We start from the raw sequence: 7,972 nt of genomic DNA, 5'->3' as shown, positions 1-7,972 counted from the left end.
ATGCGCACTCCCTGGAGGTACGGTGTCCTTAGGTGTCCATATGGAACGCAAACATTTTATTCACAGAATGATCTACATTTGTGTTATACATATAGTGTTAAATGTAAAAAAAGTGACGAACAAAAAAACGATTGAATGATTTTCAATTTTGAAGGTTAGACAACACAAGGGTTTAACTTGTCATTAATGTAATATTCTGTCTGAATTGTAGGTTGTCAACGTCTGTTTGGCCTTAGTTTAGATGTCTTTGGATTTTAATTTAGTATGTCTTTGTTAGTGCCTCCAGCATACTCTCCCTGTTTGATTGGATGTTAGGTTATCATCTAGTTCATGTTTTTATTTGTTTTAATTTGGCGTTCCAGTGGAGCTGGTATCCGTCGTATGGTGGAGGCTAGGCTCATTAGTGTGTTCCCTTCACATAGTTTAGTAGAAACAGCACATGCGGTGGGTAAGTTGGTGCACCCCTGGAACACACCCTCAGTAGACCCTCTCCACAGCTGGCCTCTGCCCGGCCCCCACCTATTTTATTTTTCTTTGATAAATTTAAGCCATAACTGGGAGTGTGTTTGTTTTTAATGAATTAACCTGATTGCTGAACAAATATTGTAATAAAGTCTTTTCTACATTTTTATTGTAATTTGATTTAAACATCCTCATTTTTAACCAACTCTCCCAGTCCCAAATGATCCATCAAAAAATTAATATTTCTTTTGTAACCACGTCGTCTGTCTTGCTTGAGTTAGTGAACCTGTGTAGCCTTTGAATACCTGGGGTGCTTGTTCAAAATAGATATATTATTTCTTGGGGTCAAAGTCCCCAGGGCCACCCTCCTTGCCACATTCATATCAGAAATCACTTAAAATCTCTGCATCTAAACTGCAGTTAAAAACAAACTTGTTGATTAAACGGTTAAAAATCCTGCTTTTAGGCATTCGTTCTATGAAGGAAAGGGCCTACCAAACAAAGGCAGGCCTCAGGGGCTCTTTCAGGTATGTCTGTGCAGGAAAAAGAGCTCTGCACCCCTTCTATACACTCTTCCCTTTGTCTGAGTCATTCCTGTTTCCTTCCCCCCCACATTAGAGTTTCACTTCACTAAGAACTGGAGCCCAGACTTCATGGAGGGTTTGTTAGCACAATCCAGAGTCTTTGTGTCTCATATCGACGATCTGGAAAGAATTCTCCGAAATGCACAGACACTGCAAGGAGGTCAAGTGCAGTTACTCAAGTTAGCTACAATAGAGGGAAGGTGGGCAAAGAGCGCAGACAGTGTCAGGCTGAGGAGCTGCAGCAATGGGCAGTTAGAGAAACCTGTTTTTTGGACATGAAAGCATGTAAACCTATTCTAGTAGACCCCAAGAGAACAAATTTGAAGCTGAAAAGGAGATTAAAAGGGGCTCTTTAAAAAATTTTTTTTGCGTAGATCCATATATCCACGCATATTATTTTACTGTATACTGTAGGTGCAACATGTAATACTGACCGCTTGTTTAAAACAGTTACTGCACACCAGACAGACCCACTTCATCAGCTTAGAATTACAATAGGAACCGCTAAAAATAACACTACCTCTACCGTTTCTCCAATATTTACCTGGGATTTGTCACGTCTGTTTTTGTTTTTTTTGTCTGACAGAATCTATCTCCGTTGAGCCTGTTCCTTAGTTTGCTGCTTTCATGGCTGTACTAACGTTGCAGCTGTAGCGCACTGGGTTTACGTCTTTACAGTTAAATATCTGGCAACCCGGCCTGACTGTCAAACTAGCTAGTTGATACCAACACATAGGCCAAAACACAAATGCAAAAGTATTTTCAAAAGGTGAAAATACTGGCATTAGCATTGTCAGGAAAAAAAAAAAAATGTTTCAACTGAGCCTGTTTCCTTAACATTTGATGCATAGGGGTCATTTTTTGATTTATTAAGTAAATATTAGGGATGAGCGAGTACAGCATTATCTGTATCTGTATCTGTACTCGGACTGGGCGGGGCCTAACCAGGATGTGGTAAGATGTAACCCGGAAGTGGGTCGGGTTGTCTTGAAATGGGCGGGGCTTTAACCAGTATGTTATTTTAAGCATGCAATTGATATGGGTTGATCAGAAATTGTTATATTTTATAAATATTTTGTTATATGGGCGGCTGTGGCTCAGTGGTAGAGCGGTTGCCTCCCAATCGGAAGGTTGGTGGTTCGATCCCCGCCCCTGCAGTCATTGTCGAAGTGTCCTTGGGCAAGACACTGAACCCTGAGTTGCCCCCGGTGCTGCGCAGCGGAGTGTGAATGTGTGTGAATGTTTATCTGATGAGCAGGTGGCACCTTGTATGGCAGCCCCGGCCACAGTGTATGAATGTGTGTGAATGGTGAATGTTTCCTGTAGATGTTAAAGCGCTTTGAGCAGTTGTTAAGACTGGAAAAGCGCTGTATAAATACAGCACATTTACATATTTATTGCTGATTAGAAAACTATTTCCATGACAGCATCAGCATTGAGCTTCAGATCAGTGGTGTTGTCATGGTAACAAACAAACTATATACAGTATATAACAAGTTTTGCAACAATAAATACAACAATGTGGTTGCAATTATTAAGTAAAATGTAATGAACAAGAGTTTTCATACTCAATAATATAACTTTCTTTTTTTAACTTTTAATTTTTCTATGATCAGGGTGATCCTTTATGATTTTTTGGTTCTTTTTATTTTCACACCAAGTATGTGTGAGTGTGTGTGTCTGTGAGTGAGTAAGAGATACAGAGAAAGAGAGAGAGAAATAAAAAGAGAGAGGGGGCGGGGGTTGGAATGTGTTTGTGTGTGTATCTTAATTTGTAATATTATTTATTTATACCGCTACTGCCTTTTATTTTTTTATAAAACATAGCATGAAAGTTTCAGACACTCAAAAAAACTGGTTAGAGCCAGCAGGCTCTATCACAGAACCAACCAAAAAAAACAAACTCTGACGGCAGAGATGCAACACAAGTTGCATTCTACCAACACCATGTCTGAACAAACCCCACGGTTACCAGAAGTCTCCTGGTTGCTAGGTACTAGTTCAAACCGAAGTATAAAACAAACCTGAAGCTTGAAGAAACCCTAAATGTTAACGGAAAAGCCCAGCGGACCTGAGGGAGGGAGCTTTTCACTTCTCTGTGTCCTGTGTGCGAGTGAGTGGAGCAGCACACAGCAACAGAAGGAATCTGTGTGTGTGTAGGGAGGGGTGCTTGGACTAGCCTATCACAAATTAGTATAGGGGAGGGGCGCTGGGACTAGCCTATTACAGAATAGTGTTGGGGATGGGCGCTGTGACTAGCACTGTGACTTGCCTATCACAGAACGGAGACACAGTCAATGGAGACTTTTATTGAATCCAAGTACAGATATTAACTCGCATTACTCGTTTAATACTTGTACTCGGCAAAAGTGCTTTATCCGTACCGGATACTCGTTTGAGCCGAGTACTCGGCTCATCCCTAGTAAATATATCACATATTGGACCTTTAATCCCCATCCAGGAAAATTGGACGAGGGGGGTTGGGGGACTAAATATACAGGACACACAAAAATACCAGAATGAATAGCCGTGGATGCAGGGGGACAGCATAGAGAATGGGGTCCTGAATTTGGTGCTGCCCCCATGCTGCACCCTCAGTTTCTGTGTAAGTGTATTTTGCCTATTTTAGGTGACAACTGTCACCCAATTATCTAGGGAGACTAAAATAGGCTAAAGTGTCTGTAAATTTCAATTTTTTATTTGAAAGCCTGGTTTTTTAGTTGGTCAGCTTACTTATAATTGTTATCACCATTATTAGTGATAAATGAAATTTGCTATGCAATACTTAATTCCCAAGCAATTTCCTGAATTCGTTGAAATGGGGCTTATCACGGTCTCCCCTAGCTGTAGATGGGGGGGGGGGAAACAACACAACTTTTGTCGCCGCCGCTCCTCTTCGTCTCTCACAAAAACGGCCATTTTCATTGTCACTCACTGTCTACTGTAGGACAAATAGCCAGCTATTTAAGCCGGTTATGTTGACAGAAGTTGGGGGGGGTTTAAGGTGTCACGTGATCTCTGCACCCGTGTAGCAGTGCTTTGGCTGTGCTTCCACCCAATATAGTCCCAGTCTAGTCCTAATCTGCATTGCTATTGTTCTCGTTGTGAACACGCGGGCCTCAAGGAGTTATTAGGTTGTTGTTGTTTTGTTGTTCGCTCACTTTTACTCACAACAAGCTAACCGGTAACATAGGATTCCATTCACTACGCTAAGCTAACTAGCGGCTGTGCTGCAAGTGTTGCACTGGACTAAAACAATGCATGCTCTGAGACGAAAGATGCTTCGGCCCCCTATCTACAGCTAGGGGAGACCGTGATGACCCCCCATTCAACAATCAGTGGCTACAATGCAAGATCATTTAACAGGATTGGCTGTAAAAATGTTAAAGAGCTAAACTTATTTGGCCCTTTGTAGCTGACTTTAATCTACCTCTCATTTCTTCTTTACTTTCTCTACTCTACTGTCCTTGGGCAACCGAATTTCCCCTCTGGGGATTAATGAAGGCTTATCTTATCAACTCCTGCCTCAAATGTTCACAAATGACTTTTGTGTAGCAGAATGTAATAAAAGTTGTTGCAACAAAGTTGATACAATAGGTGATTATATTTGGTACTGTGGTTCGACGTTCCCTGTCAGCAGTGTCAAGACGGCTTAAGCGATGACAATTTGCTTGTCAGAGTTCACCAAAGTTGTACTTGATACAGAATCACTTAACCCCTGCAAGCAAATCCACTGATCAGTTATTCTATTTAATTACATTTATTTTGCTGTAAAATGTCCAGTTCCAGTGAGCACTATTCCAAATAAAATGTATTAACGTGCATACCATACATTATGCATACAGATTGTGGATGGTTGAGTTTTAGTCCTGTTGGAAACGTTGCTGGTTGTGTGGACTCTCCTGTGTTTCACTAGTGTTTTTTCTTGTAAATGCAAAGCAAGTGGTTTGGTTGGGCGGGGAGGGGGGGGGGGACCAGGGGCTATCCGGTTTCATATGCAGATAGAAGTCTCCTCCTCTCCAGGTCTCAGCTCTGTGGCCGAGACAGTGAGGGAGGCTTCAAGGGGGACCTGTTTACAGAATGCATGGACACACACACACACGTCCATAATACCTCGCAAGAGCCTCAGAGTAAAGTAAACACTGCTTTCATTTAAGCCAGTGGTGGATGAAGCGGGAAGCAACGCAGGATTTGAATAATTCTGAATCATAGACAAAGCAGATGAACTGCACATGGATTACAAAAACTACAACCAAGGGAAGGAAAGTTGTGTTTCAGAGACGTGACCTTTAACACAGTTTGAGAGACCAGAGCAGAATACAATTTTTGGGTGTATGAATATTGCAATTGATGCAACAGATTGCATGCTGTTTTAGTTTGTGTTGACAGTATTTATTTGCCTCAACATGCATTCATTCCCCCATAGATAATTTTAGGGCTTCCTGTCGTTTATTAGAACAGCTTAAGTGAGACATGGGAGGGGGAGAGGGAGGGGTAGAAGGTCGGAATCGAACCCGGGCCGCGGGCACAGACTGAGCCCACAGCTAGAGACCCCCCCCCCATTCACTCATACATGTACTCCTTTTTAAAATGCTGTCCATTTGCTTTCAATGATTCACTCATCCATCCACACATGCCTTCATTTGTTCATCTTCATTCACCCATCCATTCACTGTTTAATGTTTCTTCATTAATTTTTATCTTTTTAAGTACAATAAGGGATCTTAAATTCATTGCTTCATCCTAATGGACGTTTCTTTATTTTGTCTTTATGAATATAGTATACATATCGTACATTCTTTTAGTGTAATATGTACATCAAACATATTTGATTCTTGATACTGTTCATTCATTCATTCACTCATTCATGAAAACATCCAATTACTGAGTTGTGCACACATGTTTACAGTAATATTTTCAACAAAAATGTACTTCTTTCATTAACCCTTAATTTTTTTTACCTTGTTTAATATTAATTTGTTTTTCTTTTGTTAAATATATTCATAGGTAGGGCAGGGACCTCCAACTACATACATTGTATAACATTTAATTGCATATTAAACTGGGCCGGATTTTATGGAAATTGATGTTTGCATATTTATCCATCAAATTTTAATGTCTTACATATCAGCACATCGTTATTTTGTAAATCAAATGTCTTTGTAGGAAAAACGCTTTGTTAACAATGTGTTCCATTAATATATACATTGTTAGCAAAGACATCAGACACATTTCATTTTTTGGGGGGAAAAAAACACATTCAAACGATAATCAAGCGCCCCCCCCCCCTGCAGCTATGCTGAGGACCCCTTAGGATAAAAATCTTTTTAAGACTTTCATTCACTCATATTTTGAACATCTTCTAGAATTCATTTTGGTAAGTTTTTGATCAATAAAGATCTCCTTCCTTCATTTATTCATTCATTATTTAAGCCATCTACCATTTTTCATGTAGTCAGTCATTCACCCATCCATTCATGTTCCTCCTTTAGTGTAATTTATTTAATTAATTTGTTTATCCCCCAAAAAAAATCATTCATGCATACATTCACCCAATCCCCATTACTGCAATTCATTTCATGGAAATGCATGTTCCTTTTAATTATTCACCCATCCATTGTACATCATTTTGACCTTCTTTCAAAGTTTAACCCTTTCATTTAATTGATGTATCAATTTTCCATCACTTCCTTTCATCATTCAATTCATTAATTTCCATTTCATGGTGACTATCCCGTCGCACTCCACAGTGCGTCATAAACAAATGAGTTCAAAAGTGCAGTATTTGTGTGTGTGTGTGTGGAAGAATGAAAAGGGGTAGTACAAACCCATGGTGTGGTTTACAGTAATTGCAACTTCTGTGTTCAATGTCCCTCAACTCTGTCTCACCCATGTCTCCCAGAGTGTCCAACAGCTCTGCGGTTCAGTTAGCATGTATTACAGTAACTCATCCTTCCCTCACACAAAGTACTACTGCACAAATGGGGACATTATGCAGAAAAAAAGGAAGAAAATCTGTATTGTTATAGTTATTCAAAAGTGGATCTTAAGTGCATTACAACTCCATTTCAGCAGATCACAAGACGCAGCATTGTATAGAAATGGATATCAACAAAGGGCAATATTGTTTTGAAAAGTGAAATATTACTACCTATTAAACAGTAATCTCATCAAGTGCTGATGTGTCAGAGATTATAAAATCAGCGTGGAAGGCTTCCAATGTCAGTAATTAAGGTTGACCTATTCACTTACAAATAAAGACTATAAACCCATTATTATGTGGAGAATTAGAGGAAATTTTCTTTTCAAAAATGGTTGAAGAATTGAAGTGTGATTACCCTTTTTTTCCCTCTTTTACATGATTCTTTTTTAAATCAAAGCAGAGAGCTAATCTTTGTTCAGCCACAGACAGACAGAATAGCAACGGTGCCCTGGAGAAATGTGTTAAATAAGTGGACAAGGCAGTGGGGGGGGGGATGTATTTATGTGTGTGTGTGTGTGTGTGTGTGTGTGTGTGTGTGTGTGTGTGTGTGTGTGTGTGTGTGTGTGTGTGGGCAACCCTAAAGAATGCCATTTTCTTTTCTTTGCAACACCAAGTCTAATAGAAAAGCGGGGAATCTGATGGAGTTTCTTTAATCACAAAGGAAAGGATTTGACGTCTGCTTCCTTCTGCTAATTTATTCATTCAAAAGTCTTAATATCTGTGCAGCGGGCGAAGGATCACACGACACATGCTAAGCATTTTCCCTGCCACTCTATATGTTTTTTCTTCTTTATTTTGGCTTCATTAAAAAAGGGTTAGAGATTAGATTCTTTCTTCTTCTTTTTCACATGAAAGCTTCGCGAATGTCAATTTTCTATTAGCTGGACAGTGACAATCTGTGATTGTTCAGTAAAGCCATAGCGTTGTTTGGGTGGGCCTGGGG

The sequence above is a fragment of the Etheostoma cragini genome, chromosome 20 (genome assembly GCF_013103735.1).
Source record: "Etheostoma cragini isolate CJK2018 chromosome 20, CSU_Ecrag_1.0, whole genome shotgun sequence".
Taxonomy (NCBI): Eukaryota; Metazoa; Chordata; class Actinopteri; order Perciformes; family Percidae; genus Etheostoma; species Etheostoma cragini.
Note: the sequence above shows the minus strand (reverse complement) of the source record.